The 24,121-nt window shown below is 39.0% G+C and overlaps 1 long non-coding RNA gene across 1 annotated transcript in view; it reads left to right on the top strand.

Moving 5' to 3' along the window:
* Positions 1 to 17,870: 17,870 nt before the first annotated feature.
* Positions 17,871 to 24,121, top strand: part of LOC129527058 (uncharacterized) — a 39,225-nt gene continuing 32,974 nt past the window's right edge. The window contains exon 1 of the long non-coding RNA XR_008671914.2: positions 17,871 to 18,129. This is a non-coding gene — a long non-coding RNA (uncharacterized lncRNA). The remainder of the gene's footprint in view (positions 18,130 to 24,121) is intronic.

The following is a 24,121-nucleotide window of genomic DNA, read 5'->3' as shown; positions in this document are numbered from 1 at the left end:
GAGAACAGCTTGGAGGAAGCCGCCTCCATGATTCAGTTGCCTCCCCCTTGTCTCTTCCTTGACATTTGGGGATTATGGTGATTATGGGGATTACAATTCAAGATGAAATTTTGGGTGGGGACACACCCAAACCATATCAAGACCACTTTAATTACAGTGGCTATTTTAATAACCTCATCGTCCCCAGTAATCTTGTGCTGCATATATACAAGGGTTGTGGGTTGGGGCATATTTGTCACGATAAAAAAAAAACAAAAAACTTGTACATATGTTTCCCAGGATAAAACTTCCAGTATATTCTCAGAACCAATGTTAAATTAATTTTTGTTTTCATGTAAGGAGTTTTTTGTATATCACCCTTAGTTGATTCTGCCCAAAACTAAGATCTTCTCCAAAATGATTTTTTCTTCATTATTATTTATATAACTAGCTAGGACTTTAAAATGGCAGTTTGCCTTACTAAAAAAGTAAAGAAAAGAAAAGCTAAAGGGAAAACTAAAGGTTCTGCTTTTTTGAGCACCCAACTATATAAGTCAATACATGTTTAAAAACAAGATCTCTCTATATCCTCCACTACCAAGTATTGTGTTTTGCACAAACCAGTTCACCATTAAATATCTATGGAAGGAGAGAAATATCCATGGAAAGGAGAAAAAGAAAGAAAGGGGAGAAGGAAGAAAAAAAACGTATGAGCTTTAGACAAACAAGAAAAAGAAAGAACTAACATAACCGACATCTAACCATTTGTTGGACATTTGCCTTATAGGCTTATTTTATCCTAACAAAGAGAAGAGGAATTTTATCTATACTTAGCTGATGAAGGAAATGAAGTTCAAAGTTCATGTATAGTTAAGGAGCCATGAAGAGAGAAATTCAAACTGCTACACTTCCAGCTCTCCCTGTCTTCACTATGGTATTTTCCTAGGATTACTGTAACGGCTTCCTGACTCTCCTTGCTTCCACTTTAGCTTCCCTAAAAATAGTAACTGCTCAGCAACCAGAGCCTCTTTAAAATATAAATCAGATTGTGTCACTGTTCCCTGTGTGAATCATTCTGGTGGCTTCCTTTTGCATTTAGAATAAAATGTAAATTTCTTCATAAGTCTAAAAAGCCCTACCTGACCTGGCCTGTACTTCTGTCTCCAACACCCTATCACTCTCACTCTCACTAGCCTCCAGCCATACTATTTTCTAAGAATACAAGAATACAAAGCCTACACCCAGCCTTGGCCTTTCAACTTCCCAGATTCCTCCTGCCTGAAATGCTTTCCTCTGCAGGCCAAATCTGACTCCCCCACCCCTGCCTGTTTTTCTAAATAAAGACTTACACGGGAGCGATGGCTCAATTCCAGCACTTTGGGAGGCTGAGGCAGGCAGATCACGAGGTCAGGAGTTCGAGACCAGCCTGACTAACATGGTGAAACCCCATCTCTATTAAAAATACAAAAATTAGCCTGGTGTGAGGGCGCACACCTGTAATCCGAGCTACTTGGGAGGCTGAGGCAGGAGAATCACTTGAACCTGGAATGCGGAGGTTGCAGTGAGCCAAGATTGTGCCACTGCACTCCAGCCTGGGCAACAGAGTGAGATTCTGTCTCAAAAAAAAAAAAAAAAAACAAGACTTATTAGTACACACCCACACCCATTCCTTTATGTATTACCTATAGCTGCCCTAAATTATGACCTATTGGCCTCTATCTGTTCACTTATATGATGTTTCCTTCTCAGTTGCTGCTTCCAAAGAGAGGCCTTCTCTGACTACCCAGTCTAAAATACCTCCTTGCCACAAATCTTATCATCCTATTGTCCTTATAAGATTTATTTTACTCATTTATTGATGTATTAATTATCTAACTCCTCTCTCTAGAATCTGTGTTCTATGAGAGTAGTAACCTTACAAGTCTTATTTATAACATTTGCCAGTTACTAACATAGAGTCATCTCTTGATAAATAGTTTTAGTAAATGAATATACGATGGAACACTTTGTTTTTATTACTCCAAAATTCAAGATTTTTTATTACATAATGACTCTCTCTAACAACAAAAGAATGTCTGGCCATAGGAAAGAACAATGTATAATTAAGCAATTTTTGTTCAGTTCTGAAAATCTTTTTGATATTCAGCAGAGATAGGCATCATACCATCCTCTAGAAAACCGTAAAGTCTATGAAACACAGAGTACACATTTGTAGAATACATATTTGTAGCGTACTCTCCAACTTAATGGGCAGTGCCATATGAGATCAATTTATAACAACCAGGCAAAAGCATTTGGAAGGTTTCCGCATGGGGAGGAGTTCGTTCTGGGTTAGTCCTGGAAAACACTTCAAAGTAAGCAGTGTATCTTTTGAGCTCAATAACTTGACTTTTGTCTTCATAGCATTCCCTCTTTCCACTGATGCAATCACTACCCTCCGGCTGATTAATCATGATATACCCAAACAGTATCAAAGCTGCTATGGTCTGAATGTTGTGGTCCCAAAAATTCGTATGTCAGAAGCTAATACCCAATATGATACGAAGGGGCCTTCAAGAAGTGATTAAGTCATGAGTGCTGCACCCTCATAAATGTAATTTGTACCCTTATAAAGGAGGCTTAAGCAAGCTTCCTTGCCCCTTCTGCCAACTGAGGACACAGCAAGTGCCATCTATGTGAAACAGGCCCTCATCAGAACCAAATCTGCTAGCACTTTGATCTTAGACTTCTCAGCCTCCAGAGCTATAAGCAATAAATTTCTGCTGTTTTATAAATTACCCAGTCTAAGGTATTTTGTTACAACAGCCCAAAAGGACTAAGAAATAAGCCCATAAGACAGCTACCCAAGCTTGTGACAGCCTTTTCTGATAAAGTTTACTCATCTTGAGGTTGATTCCTTAAATACCTTTATCTGCTACTAAAAGTTGATGGTAATACACTGATCATGCAAATAAAAAGCTGGTAACAAGTCAGCTGATATGTTGCTCCCTACTTGAAAGAGCTGTTCTTGGAAAGCCATTTGCCTTCATTTAGGGTCATTAAGAAAAAAGATATTTTAAACCTTTTTGCAAGCCAAGTTACTATCATTACCTCCTGGATGTCCCTAAATGTATAATATTCTATCAACCAAGTCTTGGGGTAAGAATGGCTCTAATTAGTTGGGACATCTGTAGTAATTGTAAAGTGAGTATATAGGATTAGATAATCTCTAAGTCACTTCAATTCCAAAACCCTATGCTTTTATAATGAACTTTATGGACTTCAGAGCAGTGGGGAAGTATATGGAGCATGGACCCTGAATGAAACATCACATTGATGGGAAATAGAATGTCGTTTTTTTGGGGGGAAATACCTTAATCTTGTTAAGCCGTAGTTTCCTAGGTACAATATAGACATAATAATGCCTGCCTCTTCTGTAGTTATGATAATTACAATGCGCTAATTGCATATAAAGCAACTTAGAGCTGTAGCTAGCTGATAAATGAAACCTAGTTTTATTATTATTGGGATTCTAGTGTTCTCAACTCTCAATATATTTATGGTAGTATGATACTGAATATTACATTGGTTATGTTCTGCTAAAATCATCATCTTAGGAAATGAGACATACTAGAGATAAATTTCAAAGAACTGGAAGAATATGGAAGAGTTGATAAAGTGAGTCAACAAGGATGAGCTCTTGTCTTGGAATTTGGAGGGTTAATTAACACAGCTACACAAATGAACTATGACCTATTTTTGACCTTAAATTAAGAAACTTGTTATCAAAGGGAGATTATTAAGGACACATGGGGGTAGGAAGGGACATAAATGAGAAAAATATGTGTTGGCCTTGTCTTCAGACTGATGAACTGCTCTTGTAGTGTAAAACAAGATGGAACCTGCCTTGTTATTAGAACGGAATGTGCAAGCTGCAGGTAGACTATATCAACCCAAATGTGATGAGGAATGATTGTCTTACACTAAGGAGGCTTGAGACTTGGTAAAGCTCCTTATTATATTTACCAAATTTCTTAGCATTGAAATCTTTACTTTCTAAACTTATCCAATTTATTCTGTGTAATGAAATGAAGAAAATCATATTTCCCAAAATTCCTCTTAGGGAGACTTTGTATTTATTCAAAAGAAATTACTTTTTTTGGAGTATGAGACCCTAAGGAAATGCCGAAGGAACACAATACAGCAATTAAATTGTTCCGCTTACTGAAGGGATGAGGAATTTTAACAGGCGTGTATCTTAGAGGCGGAGGAAGAGGCCAGTGAGGCAGGAAGATAGTGGAGAGAGGGAGGAAATAGTAGGAGGGAGCCAGAAACCCTATTCATTGAGTAACAGAGAAGGGATTTAGGAAAACATTAGAAATGACTAATTGGAGGGGGTGTTAGATTTGCTTTAAGGGTGCAATGTAAAGTCCTTCATCTATTTTCTTTTACAGCTCTTCAAGAATACCATTATCATTGCTTACCCAGGCTTTTGGAGATTATTTTGCAGACTTGAAGAGGTGCCAAGTTCTGTGTTCAGGTTAGTACAGGGAGAAAACAGAATGTTCCAGAGTTTCATAACTTAGGGGACAGGGTGGGAGAGCCAATATCAGAGTCAGATGTAGTCATATTTCTTTGTGGTTTCTCATAATGTTTTTAATGAATTTTTTAAAAAAACCTCATGTAAACTGTAATATGGATAATTAAAACCAGAGAAGCAGGAGAACTCTAAATGCAACAGAAAGACCCTCACAAGAGGGAGATGCAAACTTAGAAGGTAGAGTTCAGGGACTAGTTCTGGCATTAATGTCCAAAAGAAATATAATTAAATTACATATGTAATTTTAATGTTTCTAGTGATCAAAGTTTTTAAATGCAGAAATAAAGAAATAAAATTAATTTGAATAATGTATTTTATTAAGTCAATATTTATTTAAAATATCATTTCACCATTTAATTAGTAAAAAATTATTGATGAGACATTTTACATTTACTTTATACTAAGTCTTTGAAATTCAGTGTGCATTTTATTCTTATAGAACAGTTCATACTGTTCTATACCGGACAGCACTGACTTAAATTGTCAGTCCTATACCTAGTTACATCACAGATGGACAAATTGACAGTAAATCCATCTTTTGAATATTATTGACATGATTTGGGGTTGAAAATTAATACTCTTGATTATGAATAAATGGTTTAAGAAAGAAGACCCAAGAGTTATTGAATATTACTACATTTAGCTGCTGTAATAAGCAATTCCATATATTATCACATTTAATCCTTTTCAAAAAGCATCTGATGAGGGATCGTTATTGAGATGGAAATGGTGGACTCATGTTCAACATCTACTTCACTTTTCTAGTTTGCCTTTCCAAATGGCAGAGAGTGAAAGGCTAAAAAGTATATTTCCTGGACTCCCTTGAAACTACAGTTCTCAAGGTGATTTTGGTTCAGCCCATCAGATATTTAGAGGCTGGTAGTAAGACAGAGACTACATATCTTCCTCTTTTTTTTTTTTTTTTTTGCCATTTTTACTGACAAGCACAGGGACTGATTTTTCAGCAGCAGAATTGAACCAAGGTGCCATCTTCCAGCCTTTCCTTATGGGTACTGAGAAGCAGGGCCCTGGGCAATGTTGCTGGAGTAGATTAGAGCAAATGCAGTGCAACTCTAGAGGAAGCATCTCTCTAAATATGTGAACTTTTGAATTTTGTGGATTTCTAATGCTGGTTGTAACGGTGTACATTGTGGAGCAATCTGCATCCTAATTGTAAAAGAAGCAGGTGTTCCTTTGACTCAATTCTGCAGTATGGATGCAGAGGCTTCTCCTCAATGCTCATGCTAGATTCTGTTCCTTTCATCCAATGGTTCTGAAAGCCATTGCCACAGAACATCACACTGATCCACCATATCAATCACATCATGTTAATCAGACAGGGTGAGTGCAATGTGGCTAGCATACTAGAGGGTTTGGTAAGATACATGTACTACAGAGAGAAAGAGAAAAAAAACTCTGAACACTCAGAAATTTGTCATTTTGGTTTCAGAAATCCCGTGGTCAGAGGTATGCCACGACACTCCCTCCAAATAAAACAAGTTGGTGCATCTCACATCCCCTACCACAAAAAAAGGAAGCACAATACTTAGTAGGCCCCTTTTCATTCTGGAGGCAGTAAGTCCACAAACTAGGTGTAATGCTCTAGCTTTTATATTACATGATAGCCTTGCAACTTTGAGTAGGACTTGGAATAGAAGGAGTTCTGCAGCAGATACAGGTTGTAGTGCAATTAGACCTGTCACTTGGGCTATATGATTTAGCAGACCTTATTTTGTTGTAGCTGTCAATGGTAGAAAAATACGTAGTGTAGAACATATGGCAAGCTCTAGAGGAAGAATCACAACATGAGTCTTTGAGGTTCTGTAGCAGGGTTATGCCTTCTAGAGCAGAGAATCACAAACTTTTGGAAAATCAGACCCTGGCAAGCTACGAGGCCCTAGTAGAGATAGAATGTTTGGCAACAATGGACACCAGTGATCATGCATTTAGAATTTTTCTTCATGAAGTAGATCTTGCTTGACCTTCAAAACTGTAAAGTCAGATAGGCCCAGTAACAATTATTCAAAAGATCCACAGTATACATCAGAGACAGCACAAGCAGGACCAGAAGGCAAAAACATAAAAGCAAGTTGCATAAACATGTAAACTAAATCTCCATGTCACCAGCCAGGGTGGTATCTGCATCACCCTTCCTTAGTTCACTATGAAGGTTCTGCATAAAGAAAATGTACTAGCTTGGTTTGTGGATGCATCAACTCAATATGTGGGTACAAGTCAAAAATAGATGCATTATAGCCTCACTCCAGGATAGCCTTCAAAGATGGTGCAGAAGGAAAGTTTTCCTAACTGGTGGGGCTTTGGATGGTACACTTGATTATTTACTTTTTGCTAAATGAGAAGTGCCCCTACATTAGAATTTGCGTAGACTCATAAGCATAACAAATAGCCTGACTTGTTTGTCAGGAACCTAAAAGGAAAAGGATTGGAAGATTGAAGACAAGAAAGTCTGAAATAGAGGCATGTGGATGTATATGTGAGAGTGGACATGAAGTGTGATCTTTGTATCACACATTTGTTACTACCAGGAAGCATCAACCATAGAAGAATCACTAAACAATCAAGTAGATGGAGTGACTCAGCCACTTGATATTAGCCAGCTTTTATCAGTGATCAACTTAGTCCTGATTTGATAGGAACATCTTCAACAGTGCCAGAGGTAGAGGCTATGCATGTATTGCCATTCACTAAGCTTTTGATAACTACTAGCACCTCTGATTATCCACCTGCCAGTAACAGAGACCAATAATGAACTCCAAGTATGGCACTATTTATCAAGGAGACAAAACAGCTATTTATTGGCAAGTTGACTACATTGGGCTCCTTTCTTCCTGGAAGGGTTAGAAGTTTATTCTCACAGGACAGAAACTTACTCTAGGTAATGGTTTGCTTTTCCTGCCCGGAGAGCCTCTATCTGCACCTCTACTAGGGGGTTTACAGACTACTAGATCCTCAAGCATGAAATCCTGCTCTATAAAGCATCCAACCATTGGACCCACCTTGCAGCAAAGGAGGTGCAGGAGTGGGCCCATGACCATGGGATCCACTAACTGTACCACGAACTGAATAATTTAGAAGCAGCCTTCCTGAGAGGATATTGGAATGACCTGCTAAAGACATAGCTGAAGTACCAGCTTGGAATAAACCATTTGCAAAGATAAGGTGCTTTCTTCCAAAACACAGTGTGTACACTGGATCAGAGACATCTGTCTATATGATGCTGTGTCACCAGTGGGAATAATGCATAGGTCCAAGTCCAAGAAGTAAAAACAGAAGTTTCCCCACTTACCATCATTTCTGTGTCCCCTTGGGAGAATTTGTGCCTTCTGTCTGTTTATTCTGAGCCTTGCAATGTTAAAGGTCCTGGTGCCCCCAAAAGGCCCACCCTACACAGGACACATCAAGGGTGCCATTGAATTACAACCTATGACTGCCACCTGGGCGTTTTGGACTTTTTATATTCAAGGGCTAGCAGGTAAGAAAACGAATCATCATTGTGACAGCAGGAAGAGGTAGGGATGTTTTTACACAATAGGGACACCAAGAAATAATTGTGGAACTCAGTGATTCATTTAGATTAGATACTTCTTGGTAATTCCTTGACAATTGTGATTGTGAATGTTCAAGTGCAATAACCTCTACCTGTGAAGGACGTGATTACTAGACTCAGACATCTCAGGAACAAGGGTTGCGGTGAAACCACAAGTAAGCCACTGAGAACTTTAGAAGTGAGAGCTGAAAGTGAGGGGGAAGTTAGAATTAATAGATGAAGAAGAAAATAATAGTATCAGTTGTGGCCCCAAGACAGACTGCAAAGATGAAGGCTACAGTTTTTCCCACTAATCTCCATCATCTAGGTTTCTCTTCAGAAAGAAAGGCTCCGTAGAAGCCTTAAAGAGGCACTGCCTGAAGGTATATTGAAAATGTATCCATGCCATATAAAAGGTAGACTATTAAAGGTGTGGAGATAACCTGTTCAGATTCCCTCTTCAAGAAAGAATTTGTTACCTATACGCAAAGAGTGTGGACAGATAAGAGTCTCAAGATGTTAACACCTCCAAGTCCATGGGGGCTTTTGATTCAAGGTCATATTCTTTTGGGGGTCTCCCAGCCAATGACTAAACAAGACTGTGGTACGGAGGCCATTTCTACCAATATGGGATTCCTTTACTAAGTCGTTATCTCTCCAGTGTTCCCCAATGGGTTGGGAGGGACTTTGTCAAATCTACAGCACAGCCTGATCACACACACTCCCTGTCCTCGCTTCCTCCCTTTTGCTTTCATAGGTCACTCCACAATAGACCTTTCACACTCCTATCTCCAGTTCAGATTCTGTTTCCTGAAAGACTCAGATGAAATAAAGTGTTACCTTTTTTCATGAAGGTTTCTTCTTGGTAGGGAGAAGTATCATAAACAAATACATAAATATACAAATATAATGTCACACATTATTTTTAATAAAATAATACAGAGCAAGGGTAATACAGAGGCTTTTTTTTTTTTTTTTTTTGAGACGGAGTCTGGCTCTGTCGCCTAGGATGGAGTGCAGTGGCGCGATGTCGGCTCACTGCAAGCTCCGCCTCCCGGGTTCACGCCATTTTCCTGCCTCTGCCTCGCGAATAGATGGGACTACAGGCGCCTGCCACCGCGCCTGGCTAAATTTTTTGCATTTTTAGTAGAGACAGGGTTTCACTGTGTTAGCCAGGATGGTCTCGATCTCCTGACCTCGTGATCCGCCCGCCTCGGCCTTCCAAAGTGCTGGGATTACAGGCGTGAGCCACTGCGCCCGGCCAGAGGCATTTTTATTAATGGGCTGGGCTTGTAAGACTTCTGTAAAAAAGCGACATGTGAGTAGAGACCTGAGTAAAGCACAGAGATATGAGATATACAGATATCTGAAGAAAGTGAGTATGTTTTTGCCTTATATCACATTCAACACAGTGGCTTTTCCAAATCACCAACTATAGCCCTACTCATTCCATTCTTAGTCAGTGACTTGGTATCCTACCTTACCAGGAATATTAAGGCATTTTGACATGTGTTCCTTCAAATCTCTCCTCTTAACCAAATGTCTCTCTGTATCTTTATTCTACCTCTGTTGCCCTGTGACCCTCTTTGGGAAAGAAGAGTCTGCTCTCATGGCCAACACTAATCTCTCCATTTGTAACTGAAGACAAGCAATGTAGTGGTGTTCTCAACTGCCAAGGAAAAATTGTGCATTTCTGCCTCCGGGGAACACTGCCATTTTCACAGAGTATGAATCAGAAACTGCTGATGCTTCATAAAATAAGACAGATGACTCTCAGTGCCATATTGCAAAAGGACATGTTCAGTAGACTGTTCATTAATTTATTATTTAGTGAGCACCTGCTTATGTGCCTCATATTAGCAGTGATAATAGAAAGATAGCCAGGACCCCAAATCTTTGGCCAGCTGTCTCCTGCTATAAATTCTTAATAGGGCATGTTCGGCACAGATTACACTCCAGGAAATTGCATACATTTGTCCCCAAATAAAGTCCAGTGTCTGATGACCAGGACTGGTTCACATGTGCCGTCTGGCATTTTTTTCAGCTGGTGCAGATGTAAAGTCTTAGGATAACCTCTTTGGCTTTTCCCACCAGGTCTACTACAGGAATTTGGCTAGCTGGGGTTTTTCGTTTGTTTGCTCATTTGTTTGTTTGTTTTAATGAAACCGTAAAAGGAGGGACAGAAAGAAGATCCTGAGAATAAGAACTCAAATCTCCCTAAGGCCCAGAGTACAGTCCAGGCTTCCCTCACTCCAGGAGCTCACTCCAGGCTTCTCTCTGTGCCCTTTCCAGTACTGTCGGCCTGTCCTGATGCAGACATGCTTCAAAGCCTGGGAAAGTAGGCACTATTGCTGTACCAGCCCCATTGGAATAAGGGCAGAAGCAACAATAATTCCAACTGACAACCTTCTTGAAAAAAACATGTAACCTCTTTGACCAACCTTTTAAAAAGATATACCTGTTTCTTTTACTCCTCCCAACATCAACACTCTATTATAGTGCCCCAAGAAACCTAAGAATCTTTTTGCTTTTATTCTAAAGCTGATAATTGCTTCTGTTGTCAATGATGTATCCTGCTTTTATGACCTGTCAGAAAATAAATAATCATATAATAAATAACTGACAAATCATTACACATAAAGTTCAGCATTTTCCATGTCTAAGTGCATCAGAATTTAAGTTCAGTTCTTACTCTTGCCATTGTTGTCTGGATAAACTTGGAAGGATTACCTCCACACACAAACATCATCACTTACACCTTGCACCTCTGGATTCTTTCTAACTCTCACAGAAACTTTGTTCCTATTCCTGAAATTGTGATTTCCCATCTTTATGAAGACAATCAAAACTTTGGGAATCATGGTGATGAGCTCTTAGAAAACCTTTATCCACTTCACAACTGGATGAATTATCTTCTTTCTTTCATCAAGATCAAGTCTGCCACTTGTTCGGAACCCAAATCTAGCACTATAAAACTTCAAAACAATTCTTCCAAGTGTGTAATAATATTCAATGTGTTCTTAAACACGATGTCTGCTATGACCCCCCAAAAAATTTTTTTAATTGTAAAGTGAGCATAGCAGAAAGTGTTAGCTCCATTTTATAGGAGAGAAATGTGGTACACGTTTTTTGTGAACCTGTCAAACTCCAAATGTTTTCTTCACTGTAACTGCCTTTACTCTGAATCCATATTGTTTAATTCTCAAAATTTGTCTCTTTGTAATGTGACCCTATCTTTGATCAGAGTTGGTTGAATCAGAGAAGTTTATCAAATCCCAGTTGGATCACTCTGATTCCCTCATTTAGGAATTTGGAACTAGGAAAGAAGTAGAAATTGGGAAGTAAAAATGTAGAGAAGAAAATGAAACAGGAGAGTCAGGAAGTGATGGGGAAAGATGAAAAGAAACTGTCCATGTAGATTAAACTATAACATTAAATTGGTAGTTTTTGTGAGGAAAATAGCCATCCGAACAGAAAAAAAGGAAGTAAATAGATTACAGACAGAAATGGAGACAAAAAAGTGAGAGAGAGTGCTAAAACTTCCCAACTCCATCATCTAATGTCTTCTTAAGTTGTGGCTACATTCTTGCACTTAAGTTTTATGGGATGCTGCTACAATTTACAATGAATTTTTCTTTTTCTTAAGCTAGGTCTAATTGATTTTTACATTTGCAACCAACATGAAAAATAAGATTCAAAGTGATTAATAGTACCAAAGATCACATTGTCTGATAATGAAAACTGAAAAATTCAAAAGCAAAGCCCAGGTCCCCTGACTTCTAGTGAATTAATTATGATGGGTTATTTTATCTTAGAGACATCTGTGTAGATCTAGATGGAGCAAAGATAGAAAGATTTGTGCATCAAAGTCAAAAGGAGGAAGACGGTCCCATAATTTTAAAAAGCAAAGATGATTGTAAGGTTGAATGTTGGCCTTGAAAAGATATGTCTACCGGGAACCTGTGGAGGTGACCTTATTTTGAAAGTGTCTTTGCAAATACAATTAAGTTAAAGATCTTGAAATGAGATTATCCTGGATTGGGTGGATCTTAAATCCAAAGACAAGTGTTGTCCTCATAAGAGGAGAACATGAGAGAACAATTGAGTATACTTAATGAAATAATTTTCACAGAAAAGAAGTCAATGTGAAAACAGAGGCAGAGATTGGGGTGATGCATCTGCAAGCCAACAAACACCAAGGATTGCTGGAAACACAGAAAGATGGGAGAGAGCCATGGACTTGACCAGCTCTGCAGAGGTCTTGATTTTAGACTTCTAGCCTCCAGAACTGTGAGAGAATAAATTTCTGTTGTTTCAAGTCACCAAGTTTGTGGTCATTTTTTATAGCAGCCACAGGAAACTAATGCAATGCTTAACAATATAAATAAATATGGAGAATGAAAAGAAATTAGAGAATAAGAACTAAAGAATACATTACTATAACCTGGGATATTTAAGCTATAAAGTCCGTACGAGAAGGATAGGGTCAGTATTCACTTGATTCAGGTGTGGTCATCCAGCTTTTATTTAACACTTTGTAAGTGCTGGGGAGACACACTGCCGAGGATACAGGGAGGAGAAGAAAACATTTGACTTCAAGGAGCTCCCAGTTTGTAAGCCTGTGTTGAGGCTGAGTTGTTGACACCCATGCTGCTAAAGAATAATTATTATTCTTAAGTTTACTGCTAAATTTTATTTCTTTGGAAAAAATTATTGAGAAATTAATTGTTTTCTTTTTTCTGTTATGGCCTCATTAGAGAATACATGTCTTTTTTTTTTGCTTCCTCATTAACACCAACAAATATGTTATATGCTTCTCTACCACTTCTTACTTTGGAAGCTCTTTGACTGCAGGAGAGTAGTAAACTGTATTTTTTCCATACACTTCAAAACGAGAAAGGCCACCAAGTGGGTATGGTTGGAGACTGTAGCTTTGGGGGGGAGGTGGGTGGCACAGTTTCAAGGGAGTTCATTCTCCTAGAGGAGGAACAGGAGAAGATGGGTCACTTGAAAAAGCTCCATGTCATGGATTCATGAATATCTGCACATTCTTCAAACACAGCACCCCACAAGCAGAAAGATCCCAGAGGACAACAGCCGTATGAATGCCCATGGAGATTAAACTCTGTGAAAAGAATAATTTTGCAGATTATAATGAAACTAGAACCTGTGAAGGCATCTTTTATTTGTGGTGGAATCAAGGAGAAGAAGTAGACCATAAGATATGAGTTCTCCCACACACATTTTTTCTTTCACTGAAAAAGAAGAGCTTATATGATTTACAGAGTAATGAATCAGACTAACGTACAGCTGATTAGTTCGTTTGCAATTTTAATGAAAAATTCAGTTTCCTATAATGTATATTTTATACATAAAATGAACAGTATATGTTTTATAACTCTTCAAGTGATGGCTACATCTCAGGGTGATTACTTAACACTTGAGTATACTTAATGAAATAATTTTTCTAGGAGGAACTTGTGATAAATAGCTCCAGAAAACCCTGTGACTATCTCGGAAAGTTTCTTGCTTCTTCTTAACAAATGGAACAAGAAACAGAGCCTCATGCATTTAAATTTCATGTTCTCTTAGTACCTTGTGCTCCCAATGTCACTAGATTGTGAAAGTTCTTCAACCTCTTCTCACTTACTTTACTAGGGGGAGACATGACAAGCTTTACGTGTTGAAAATACAAAGAGCCTGACCCTACAGGAATCTTTCTTTCCAGCCTTTTTCATCGCGAGTACATGCTTTTGATTTTGATCATGGTTAAATAGAAAATATTTAGATTATAATTTCTATCCACAAGGATATAATTTCTATCCACAATTTCTAACCAACAAGATTCCCCGTGACTCACCTGGCACAGAAGTTGGGAAACTTCAAGTTGATTTCCAGGCCTAAGTATGGAACAGTCTTTATCACTTTCCAAAATGTAGCCTGTCCACATTTTCTTGTGCTGCATAAGCCCAGCATCCCAATATAAAACAGTAGAGAAAAAGAAACTGATGCTGAAATTCTCATGGGCTTTGATGAGCAGAAACTTGGTAATATAATTAATTTGATTTAGAAAAATAAAGAAACATGACATTTGTTATCCCTAGAGATTTATAAATTGATTCAAACTTATCATTACCGCACGTGGAGAATCCGTGCTTAGGAAGGACTACCTGTGTTTATTCCTCAAAAAATCAGGGTAATTTGAGCAAAGTTGAAAAATGTTGACTAAAGACTCATCTTGGCCAGGGCACAGTGGCTCACACCTATAATCCCAGCACTTTGGGAGGTCCAGGCGGGTGGATTGCTTGAGCTCAGGAGATTGAGATCAGCCTGGGAAGCATAGTGAAACCCCGTCTCTACAAAAATACAAAAAATTAGCCAGGTGTGGTGGCACGCCTGTGGTTCCAGCTACTTGGGAAGCTGAGGTGGGAGGATTGTTTGAGCATGGGACGTGAAGGTTTCAGTGAGCTGAGATTGCACCACTGCACTCCAGCCTGGGTAACACAGCAAGATCCTGTCTCAAAAAAAAAAAAAAAAAAAGACTCATCTTTAATCTTTTGTGATGATTTGTTCATTATGCTTAATATATATGATCTGCCCATAGCTTTAAAAAATGATGTAGTATTAGTCTGTAAATCCTCCTTTCTTTAGTATTACGTCTTCTAAAAGCTTATGCTGAATGCATACTGCCTCAGCTACCAACTCAGAAAGGAAAACCCCACTGGTATCCAAATCAAGTGTAGTAGACTGAGCCCTCTCCCTTGTAATTACTGCCACTCCCACTTCTCCAGACACTCTTTCCACCCCATCAGCTCACCAACAAAACTTACTTTCTATGTATGTTGCAGTGGCAAGCACTGGTCTGTTGTCCCTCTGGGCCTTGATCTTGAGTAAAAACTGGTTCTCCTTCTAGTGCTATATTCTTTTTGTTGCTCAAAACACAACACTACCGACTTGAAACTGTGACATTTCCTATTTGCTTATATTGTTGTTGGTATTTCTTTCTATCATCCCAGCAATACTCATGTATAAGATCTAGGGACTTCCTGGCTCTCAAAGAATCTGAGCTCTCAATATCCCAGACTGAAGGCCCAACCCAGCCTTTGATCAGAATTATAAAGTGCATTTATTGCATAAAAAAACAGTTATCCTGAACACAAAAATTAGATGAAAATAAGATCCTTGGAAGTTTTTGCTGCATAGCCGTTTTAGATATATTTATTAAGCACCTATTGATCCATCACTAAATAAATTTACTGTGCATATTTGTTAATATTCAAGAAACAAAATGGACAAGTTCTCTGCTATTATTCTAGTAGTTATGGAGAGACAATAAATATTTAACAAATAAATACATAATATTTCAGACGGCAAGAAATGCTAAAGAGGAAAAGTCAGGCAAGGGAAGTAAGGAGTGCTAAGAGCAGGGTTTCTATTTTATATGGGATACTTCAGGAAGACATTACTAATGAATGACTTTGCAGCAGAAACTTGAAGAAATGAAGGAGTCAATCATGCAACTTCATGGTCAAAAAGCATTCCAGAAGAAGCAGAGAATCATTTCAAAGACCTTGTGGCAGTACTGTGCTGTGCATGCAGGAGGAACAGAAAAAGAAAAAAAAAAAAAAAGCCAGTATGTATGAAACTGAGTCATCTGGAAGGGCAGTGGTTCTCAAATGTGGCTACATTTTGAAATCACCTGGGGATATATTTTTTTAAATGATGCCTTGATTTACCAGCTAGATATTGTGATTCAAATGGTCTGGGGCATAACCAGGACATTAGGATTATTTTGAAAGCTTCCCCAGGATATTCTAATATGCAACAAATTTGGACTAGAAAAATATGATAAGGTTGCCTAGCAATACTTGAACCCACAGTGTCTTTAACACAGAGTGGAATGAAAGGGTCTTTGTGTTGTTCTCCAACTGTCTACTGTTTGTTTCCGTGGCAAAGTAGGTTGAAAGTTGGATTTAACTAGGGTTGGATATTTTTTAGGTAAATGCAAAGGAAAGAGAAATTAGCTGATACTCTGCCAGAGAGTGATTATAAAAAGGGACCATGGAATCTAAGGTGGGTAAGAAGAGAAGCTAGGACAGGAGAAGAGTAAGAAACAGTGTTAGGAGCAACAAAGTGCTATTTAGGTCAAAGATTTGTTCCCTCAGATACTAAAAGGAGAGAGCTGGAAATATAGGCAGTGACGGACATAGTGATTAACAGAGGGGATATAGTTTTTGATAATGGACAGATCTAGCATAAGACATAGAAATATGTGGCTGAGCTAGAGTAAGAACAAAAATTATCGGAGGATAAGACAAAACAAAAGCACCAAGGTTTTGACAGGATAGTCTACATGGTTATTAAAATCACTAAGAATTATGATAATAGCATTACAGAGAGTGATAGTAATGTAGGAATTAAAATATTCAAGGAAGTAAAGGGAGTAACCAGAAGTGTCTTTAAATGACAAACAAAAAAGGACCGGGCGCAGTGGCTCACGCCTGTAATCCCAGCACTTTGGGAGACTGAGACGGGTGGATCATGAGGTCAGGAGATCAAGACCATCCTGGCTAACACGGTGAAACCCCGTCTCTACTAAAAATACAAAAAAAAATTTAGCTGAGCATGGTGGGGGGCGCCCGTAGTCCCAGCTACTCGGGAGGCTGAGGCAGGAGAATGGCGCGAACCCAGGAGGCGGAGCTTGCAGTGAGCTCAGATAGCGCCACTGCACTCCAGCCTGGGGGACGGAGCAAGACTCCGCCTCAAAAAAACAAAGGGAGAGACAATTCCAGTAGTGGAGTCTGATAGCAGGAGTTTCAAAGCTGAAAAATTTTTAAGGAGGATGGAGAGAAATGGACTGGAAGCAGCAGTAAGGAGCAAAGAGCTACCCTATCCCCAGGACAGAAAATATCTACTCTATGAGGGGCCACAATAGAGACAGAGCTTCAAGGGAGTGCCAGATTTCAGTGTGAACACAAAGGTGAAGGAAACATTCAAGAGAAGAGACAAAGATATTAGGGACCTTGCCAGTAACGTGCCATGGATCCCCTAGGGAAACGATATGGCAACTGGAAGTGGAGAAAGAGCAATTTAGACTGTGAATGAAGACCTCAGTCGAGAGGGGTGACTTGGTGTATTTGATGTGAATATGTGTCAAGCCATTCAGACAGTGTCAGGTATAGAGTAAGTGCTCTATAGTCAGCCACTATTGGTTGTATGGTGACTGATGAGTACAGAGATGTAGGTCATGATGGAATTAGTTCCAATGGACTCCTGGGATGGTTGCATTGATAAATACATGATTTGGGGGGCAAACTATGAGTACAAGTCTTTACAAAAATTTGTGGAGTTCTGGTCTTGTATAAATGGAAGTAAGTACAGGACCTAAAAAAAGGAATGGAGAACCTAGATCACCACAGCTCAATGAAGTTAAAGAAAAACTATTAAGAAAGTACTTCACAAACCTCTGGAGAAAAAGAATGTCTTCAGTGGACCTGAAATTTTTAGGAATTCCTGAAAGCTAGAAAACAGCAGGGTACCAATGAGTATTGTGTGGTGGTCGTAGCTTAATGTTTACACACTCTCACATACTCTTCGCTTCAAATAATGGAGCCTAACTCCTCTCTCCCTGAGTGTGACCTTTGCTTAGTGACTTGCCACTAATGGAGTAGAATGTACAATAGGGACTGCATGTGACTTCTGAGGCTAGGTCATAAAAGGCACTGTGGCAGTATCCTTGCTTTCTTCCTAGGATCAGTAGCTCTGGGAGACGCCAACTGTCCTATCTCTAAGGACACTAAGCAGCCCTGAAAGAGGGCACACATGAGAGAATTTAAGGTCTTTCGACAACAACCAGCTCTAACTCACTAGCCATGTGAGTGACCCCCTTGAATGCTGGTCCTCCAGCCCCAGTTGAGTCTTCTGATGAGCCCAAGAAAATACCTTGACCCATGAGAGGCTCTGATCCAGAACCAACCAGCAAAGTCACTCCCAGTGTCCTGACCCACAGAAACTGTATGAGCTGGTAAGTTTTTTGTTTTAAATTATACTTTAAGTTTTAGGGTACATGTGCACAATGTGCAGGTCATCATTCTCAGCAAACTATCACAAGGACAAAAAACCAAACACCACGTGTTCTCACTCATAGGTGGAAATTGAACAATGAGAACACATGGTCACAGAAAGGTGAGCTGGTAAGTTTTGAAGTAATTTGTTATGCATAAGTAGATGGTTAATACATTATGTTTGAGCTTTGATGTTAGACTAGACATACTTTTTTATTTTTTTAAAATAACTATAATTGGCATGTAATAATTGTACACATTGTGGAGTATATAGTGATGTTGTGATACATATATAGAGGGTAATTAGCATATGCATCATCTCAAACATTTATCATTTCCTTGTGTTGGGTACATTCAATATCCTTCTAGCTATTTGAAACTACATAATATATTATTGCTAACTTCAGTCATCCTACAGTGCTATAGAATGCTAGAACCTTTTTAAGTAGGAAAATTTTCTCATCCCTTTAACTCCTTTTTGGGGGCATGACCCATTACCCCTTACATTCTTCTTAAGCTGGATGCATACCAATTTAGGAACAGGACGGGGATGGGATGGGGTGGGAGAAGAGATCTTTCTCTTCACCTACTTACTGAACCTTGACTAATAGACTTCTCATCCTGCAGCAAGTCATGTACCTTGCACAGAGTGCAGAAGGTTTATATTTTTATAACATCCCTCAAAGCACAGAAAAGAGACGAATTTCTTAGTACAGTAATGCACAGGAGCTGTACTAAGAGGCAGTCACTCTTGGCAATGTAAAAAGTCTGATGGACTATAGATGTTTGACCCTGAGGCCATACCATCCACAGCATCTCTTTTGTTGTATTCATTCCCTCTACAATTTATTGAATTTTGCTTTCAAGCTACAAAAGCAGTACCTACTTGTTTGAACAATAAAACAACTGTCAGCATATAAAGAAAGTCAACAGTCTCTTCACTTTTCCTCATTCCCAAAGTAATCAGTGTTAACGGTTTATTCTCTATCCTTTTACCCCTTATCTTTCTGCATTAACAAATATAAAGATACCTATTTCCCTTTGTTTCTTTATGTTTACCAAGACTAAACCACATGCATTACTCTGCAATATGCATTTTTTCACTTAGAATATGCTATAACTGTCACTTCAGATTAATACACACAGGTTTAACTCATTTTATGTAGCTGCATAATATTCCATAGTAAATATGGAGTATAATTTATTCAACCATTCTCCTGTTAATGGTTGTTTTACATATTTACAATTAAAATATAGTGTGACAATCATTCTTTTAAATATATTTTTACACACTGGGACCTATTAGGTTGTTAGACCTTAGTGATTTATGAGTCAATGGGTATTTTTTTAAATTTTATAACAGTGTTCCAAGTAACTTTAAAATATTTGTAGCCTTTCACAGTGATATCACCAATATATGAATCCCCATTTCTCCATATTCTTGGAAGGGCTGAAGAGTTCTAAACTTCTGTAACTTAAGGCAAAAATGATATCCCAATACCGTTTGACTTGCACTTCCCTGATTAGATGCTGAGAATCTTCTAATGTGTTTTGGGACACTGGCTATTCTTTCAGTATCCACAAGATTTGCTGAAGAAGACAAGAGAGGATGGATATTTTATTTTATTTTATTTTGTTTTTTGAATTTTAAAATTTAGTTGAATAGACTTTATTTTTTAGAACAGTTGTAGGTTCACAACAAAGTTGAGCAGAAAGTACAGAAAGTTCTCACATACCCTCTCCCCACTCCCACATACAGCCTCCCCAACCATCAATATCCAGCACCAGTTACAATCCATGAACCAACATTGATACATCATTATCAACCAAAGTCTAAAATTCTCATTAGCATCCTCTTTGTGTGTTGTACAGACTATGGGTTTTGACAAGTTTACAGAGACATATATCCACCATTATATAATCATACAAAGTAGTTTCAAAGCACTGAAAAAAATCACCTCTGCACCACCCATTCATCTTTCTGATGATAGCCCCTGGGGATGTTGTTTATATAACTAAGTCATCTAACACAACCTGTTAAGAGAAAGTTAGATTCTTTCTGAAATGGGAAGATAGATATGGTAGAGATGGCTCCCAATGGCTACAGTGGAACTCTGGACTGATATCCTTCTGTTACCCAGCGTAATGCCTATGTGACATAGCTGAATTTCTACTCTGCCCTAGCTTTGCTGATCTTTAAGAAAAAGAATACCTGCAATAAAAATTTTCCTTTATAGCCAGACCAGCTGAAACTGGTTATAACCAAGAGAGATCAACTTCAAAAAAAACCTCAGGTTTCATTATAATCTCATTTCCATGCTAAATGACACTCCCATCAGTGCTGTGACTGTTGACAATCGCCATGGCAATGACCAGAAGCCATAAAACGACAAAAAGGAAGGGAGAACTCTGGTTCCAGGGAGTTCACGGCCCATTTTTGGAAAACACATGAATATTTCTCCCCTTACTTGTAATGTCATTAAAGAAACATTCATTGAAGAAATATTATATTTTAGCCCTCTCACCCTTCACTAGTGGAGAAATTGATTTGTGAGCCATGCCCCCACATCTGAATTCTATGGCCATCGAATAAAGTTTGCTCTGCTTGATGCTCACTTTTAGTTTTGTGTATTGGCTTCATGACAGGAAACAAGGAAAGACTCTATCTTTTGGGGGACCAGCTTTGTCAGGAACACTTCTGCTGAAGACAAGATGAATGATGCAGGCAATGTTGAATGCTACCGGATATCAAAACCTGATAATTTTTAGGGATACAGAAAAGAAGAGAGAAGCTTGAACTGTTGATTCAAGTCCTATTGAGTGGTCACTAAATTCACTCATACTACAAGTTCAGATTCGCAGAGAAAATACAAATTCTTTATTGTCTATAGCTGATTTGCTTCCTGCCAGGTCTCTAGTCATTGGTTAACAGGAATAAACAAGTGTATTACATAGTTTAGTCTTAGTCCTATGCAGTAATTTCTATAGTTCATTTAGATAGTAGCCTCTCATTTGGAGAAAAACACAGTCTCTCAGGTAACCTTTCCCACCCTTTTCTCTCTTCCCAAGATCTTGTTGAAACCAAGGGCTAATCTTTTTAGTCACTTGCTTTTTGTTGATTTTTTTTAACCCATGTAGCTGAACGCCACACTGCTAAACACTATAACTTAACCTTCATGAGCTCCCTTAGAGATAATGCCTCTGATGTATATGTCACCATGGTAACAATTGCTTAAGTTGTTTTCAGGAACTTGGGGGTCAGCTTTTGTCCAACTTAAACCAGTTAAGACCACTGACCTTTCAACTGGGCCTGCACAAATGCTCAAGAGGCGAGCTTTTGATGTCAAAGAGCCAAAAATTCTTCTCTCAAATCGTGATAACACCACCATTTTCTGAACATGCATCCTATAAGGAGCCATGAACACCAACTACACTTGTGCACATCATCAGTTACCTCATTTATCCCTACTGCCAATCACTTTTCTTCATGCTTTAGACCACCTCGCTTCTTTACCCCATGAATATCCCTGAGCCAGCCTTATCTTCAGGGAAGCCGATTTGAGAGCTGTTCTCCTGTCTCCTCTCTGGGTTTCCCTATGAATAAATCTTTCTCTACTGCAAAACTCATCATTTCAGTAATTTGCTGTCTGCATGATGGGCAGAATGAGCTTGGTTCTGTATCAATATCGGGTAGTAGTGAGAAGGGTGTGTGGGTGATGCTTCATAGGTGGAGAAAAGAGGAAAAAGTCTCCCTGTCTCTGCGTGTACCCACCGGTCTCCAGATCTCTACTATTGTCCTCCTGCTGGTTGTAATTCTGTAATGATTAATTTGATATGTCAACTTAACTAGGCCATGATACTCAGATGTTTCATCAAATATTATTCTAGTCTAGATATTTTCGTGAAGGTTTTCTTTCTTTTTTTTTTTTTTTTTTGAGATGGAGTCTCACTCTATACCCAGGCTGGAGTGCAGTGGTGCAGCCTCAGCTCACTGCAATGTCCACCTCCCAGATTCAAGCGATTCTCCTGCCTCAGCCTGCTGAGTATCTGGGACTACAGGTGCCCACCACCATGCCGAGCTAATTTTTTTATATTTAGTAAAGACAGGGTTTCAGCAAGTTGGCTAGACTGGTCTTGAACTCTTGACCTCAGCTGATCCGCCCACCTCGGCCTCTCAAAGTGCTGGGATTACAGGCATGAGCCACCATGCCCGGCCCTTCGTTAAGGTATTTTTAAGATCAGACTAACATTTAAATCAGTAGACTTTGAGTAAAGCAGATTATCCTTTATAATGTGCGTGGCCTCATCCAATAAGTTGAACGCTTTAATAAAAAGAGACTGACTTCCCTGAAGAGGAAGGGATTCTGCCAGCAATCCACCTTTAGACTCAAACTGCAACTCCTCCCTGGGTCTCCAGCCTGCTGCCTTACCCTGCAGATTTTGAACTTTCCAGCCTCTCCAATCATATAAGCCCCATTCCTAAAATAAATCTCTCTTTCTTGATAGATATATACATAGATAGATAAAGACAGGGTGATAGTTGCTTCCTTGGACCACCTGTCTTCTGGTTTATCTGGGCAAAAAGATACACACATATACACACACTTATATGTATATACACATGCATATATGTATATACATATGTGTGTATATATATGTGCATGCACACACACACACACACACACACTGTAGTCTGTGGCTGGTGAACAGATGATCCACTCTTCTGGCTTGGGTTATTCTTCCATGACATCATCCATATCTTCCTGAGCCAAGGTGGACTCCCAGCTTTGGGTGTTTACCACATCTTCCTGCAGAACCCTTGGCTTGGCAATTCTCTCCTCTTCTCCAGCCTCAGTTGTGTTGTTTACTTTCCTTGCCACAAGTTTCCCAGAAGTCCCATATCTCTTGATCTATTGTCCTTACCTAAAACCGCTGAGAGTGTCTTGGAACTGTCACGTATGCCTTCTCTCTTATCGAGGTTGAGCTGCCTTGTTTTGGACTGCAGGCTCCTGCACATCAGATATCTGGAATTCAAAATCAGATCTGAGTCAGGAGCTGTCTGTTCTTAACATTGCCTTTACTTCTCAAATGTTCCCTTCACCCAGTCCGAGCTGAAGACCCACATTTTGAATATAAGACTCTCCTCCCTCACACTGATCTTCTTGTCCCTCAGTGGAAAGGGAGCAGGGCCTTCTTAGACTTCCCTTATTTTTATCTGTTTTGTATATAAAGAATCAATCCTCATGGAATAGCTACCAAAGGTAGAAATACCTTCTTCTCTACACTATAGGAAAACTTTAGAATTTACTTTTCCTCAGGGCCAATTGTTGATAGGTAAGCTATGTATGGGAGGAATGGAGTGCTTCTAAAATAATTTAGCAAATTATTTCATAGCACAGTAATCTAGCTTGTAAAGTTATTTACCTATTGCATCATCTCATTGTGTCAGAAGCCAAGTATTGTCTGGGTCTTCCTTCTTTCATCTCTTCTATAACATTTATTAGCATTTTCCTCACCCCCACTCTATCCCAGATGGAGCCACAGGCCAACTAGGTGAAGGACACAGCCTCAGCATGTCAGAAGAGAAACACTTATATTATGCTCACGGTGTACTCTTCTAAACAGTTATTTATATTAATTTATTTAGTCATCATAACGGCTCTACAAAGTAGACACTAATACCATTCCTGCACTTGAGGAAACTGGGGTACAGAAAGTTTAAAAGCTTGCCCAAAATCACACGGTTATAAGAAGCTGAGCCAGGACACAAACCCAGACAGTCTGGCTCCAACATCTTTGCTATTAATCACTCCTATAGCTGCTACTATATTCACTGTGAATCATGCTCCTGGAATTTTTGTGCCATACAGCAATCCTATCGGAACGCCAACTGAGAGTGATCTATTCTATCCTAAGCCCCGAGTTCATCTCTGTGTGGCCATTGTGGGTCCA

This window comes from Gorilla gorilla, chromosome 1 (assembly GCF_029281585.2).
Source record: "Gorilla gorilla gorilla isolate KB3781 chromosome 1, NHGRI_mGorGor1-v2.1_pri, whole genome shotgun sequence".
NCBI lineage: Eukaryota > Metazoa > Chordata > Mammalia > Primates > Hominidae > Gorilla > Gorilla gorilla.
The sequence above is the reverse complement of the archived record's forward strand: the minus strand, read 5'-3'. Positions and strand labels throughout refer to the sequence as shown.